The sequence below is a fragment of the Akebia trifoliata genome, chromosome 5 (assembly GCF_017979445.1).
Source record: "Akebia trifoliata isolate Shusen 1 chromosome 5, ASM1797944v1, whole genome shotgun sequence".
NCBI classification, from domain to species: Eukaryota; Viridiplantae; Streptophyta; class Magnoliopsida; order Ranunculales; family Lardizabalaceae; genus Akebia; species Akebia trifoliata.
In genome coordinates, this window is record NC_141379.1 from 26277982 (window position 1) to 26280983 (window position 3002).

At 37.4% G+C, this 3002-nt stretch overlaps 1 pseudogene; it reads left to right on the forward strand.

The window, feature by feature from the left end:
• Positions 1-1894: 1894 nt before the first annotated feature.
• Positions 1895-3002, forward strand: LOC147401827 (putative carboxylesterase 18 pseudogene; annotated as a pseudogene).

Genomic DNA, 3002 nt, shown 5'->3' on the forward strand with positions numbered 1-3002 from the left:
CAGCTTCATCAACAGACCCCTAGTTGTTCCCAACCATAAAGATTGAGCTTTTGTCTAAGTTGATGTAGATGCAAAAAACTTGCACTATCTTGAGATTTGTGATGATGCCTTGCGATTTCCTCTCCTCGTTCCCCTTGGTGTGCCTGCAACAACACCTCTTCGATATCCAAGTCAGAAGTTTAGTACAAAAATAGTCTCAAATTTAGAGGGGGGAGAACTTATACCTTTTTGTACCTCTGCCCATCTATTTATAGAGATGAAATCCTAGGATCCTTTTAGATTTTGTTACTAATTTAACTCTTATATAATTTAGAAGGTAGATCTTCATTAGTGATTTATGAATGTATTTAGTCAATGTTCGGTCCTCATACATTCATCCTCTTTTGGGATTTTTCCTCATTAGAATTTTAACAACTTTGATCTAATCTCTGATAGTATCCAACCAAGACTCGAACCCATTATTGGTTTGTGACTGAGCCACCGAGCTTACCCTTTAGATCTCCACACTAAACTAGAGTCCATAGGTGCCATGTGTTGTCCTTTGGTACCCAACGAAAATATCATCTACAATACCCCCTCTCAGGGTTCGGACTTTTAGTCCAAGTGCTCGAGAATAAATGAACTGTACTATGTGACACGTGGCTAAACATCTTACAAATTCTTTTGTCGAGGTCTAAGATCTGTTCAATCAATTTCCATGTCATATGTCAAGTATCGCCCCTTTGGTACCCAACGAAAAATATCATCCATAGTTGACCTCTAAGCCAATTAGATCAAAGAATTCTCATAGCGTTGATACACGCCCCATGCATCCTTATCATAGAACCGTATATCATTTTCCTCCGAATACACATAATTGTACATATTTTTCTTGTGTATCCCAAGGCAAATGATCTACGGTTATGTGATAGGGGCATGTGTTATCGTGACTCATTATATTATTCTGCACATTTTGGTTAGCATTAGAGATACTTTATCGTGACACACCTAAATGACTTAAATACCCTCATCTTTAACTTTTACTTGAAAAATCCTTAATTTTTATTTCCCAAAATCAATAATCTTCAGCCTATTATTTTACTATATCTTTAACTTAAAATTTTTTCTTCTTTAACCTTATTTTTTATTTCCCAAAATCAATAATCTTCAGCCTGTTCTTTTACTATATTTTTAACTTAAATTTTTTTTCTTTTTTAACCTTATTTTTTATTTCCGAAAATCAATAATCTTAAGCCTATTGTTTTAAACCTCAAGAATAAAATATAATTTTTGAAGAATTAAAATAATGGATTTTATGTACAAAAGTCAAATTTCTACGGGTCATTGGAGATGATGGATCCAAGACAGCATTGATTGTGTTAAAAAACAATTTACCAAGTTAACGGCTTGAAGATGTGGATTTCCATGGTAAATTCATTTTTAATCTTTAAATTTTATTACATTCGACTTTTAAGTCTCAAAAACAAGATAAATTATTGAAAAAGTTGTAGGGTAGACTTTTGTGTAGAAAAATGAAAGGGTTTTTTCTTTTTTTTTTCAAACATTGAATATGATTGGTTGAAATTAGATTAAATAACTTAAAAATATTTTATCTTAAAAATGGATTGATTTTTTTAAAGAAAAATCAAAACGTTTTTGGCCAAATGTTGAAGACAAGGGCATTTAGATTATTTTACTTCAATCTCTCAAACATAGCACAAGTCGAGCGGCATGTTGAAGAGAAGGGTATTTAGGTCATTTTATATCAATTTCCCATAGAAAACCTAAGTCAAGGGTATAGCATTAATTTTAAAACATAGGGGTATCCCTAATATTCATTAAGATATAGAGGGGGTATTTCTAAATCACCCTATTGTCCTTAATACTATATATAAGGAAAATGCTGAAGTGAAGTGATTGCATCTTATATCTTCACGTCTGCGAAACTTGAGTTCAAACCAGAAATTGTTTGACAGCAATGTCTGAAAACCCCAACTCATCATCTCTAGTTCTCCCATGGAGTGTACGTATCCACATGTTCTTCCTAACCGTCGCTACGGATTTCAGTCGTCGTTCTAACGGCACCGTTAACCGCCGTCTCGTAAGCTACTTCGACATAACCGCCAAACTACCCAGAAAACCGGTTAAGGGAGTCAAAATCTCCGATATCTCTGTGGATCCAAGCCGAAATCTCTGGTTTCGCCTCTTCGTGCCAATCGATTCAACCGGTCACACCACACTCCCTGTAATCGTCTTCTTCCACGGCGGCGCATTCACGTTTGGTTCTCCTAAATCCATGCTCTATGACGCCGTCTGCCGTCGTTTCGCCCGGAAAATGCCTGCCGTTGTCGTCTCCGTCAACTATCGTCTCTCGCCTGAACACCGATTTCCCGCACAATACATCGACGGATTTGACACATTAAAGTTCCTTGACGAGAGAGATATCAAAGGTTTTCCTGAGAACGCTGATCTATCACAGTGTTTTCTAGCCGGAGATAGTGCCGGCGGCAACATAGCTCACAACGTTGCTCGCCGAGTCGCGGAAGCCGAAGCTGAATTTCGGAAAGTGAAGGTGATCGGATTGATACCGATTCAACCGTATTTTGGAGGAGAAGAAAGGACTGAGTCAGAGATCCGAGTCACAGGAGTTCCTATTGTTTCTTTGGATCGTTCGGACTGGCATTGGAAAGTGTTCTTGCCTGAAGGATCGGATCGTGATCACGAAGCTTGTAACGTTTTCGGTCCGAAATCGAGCGATATTTCTGGTTTGAAAAATTTTCCCGTTACATTGGTGTTTGTTGGTGGTTTTGATCCTCTGCAGGATTGGCAGAAACGATATTACGAGGGATTGAAGCGTAACGGGAAAGAAGCGTATCTGGTGGAGTACCCAACCGTTTGTCATTGTTTTTATCTTTTTCCACAATTGCCCCAATCTTCGCAATTATTTACGGAAGTGAAGGATTTCATTCATAAGCTGATGCAGCAAAACCAAAAAAAATAATACTTACTAGTTAAGTGAAGAA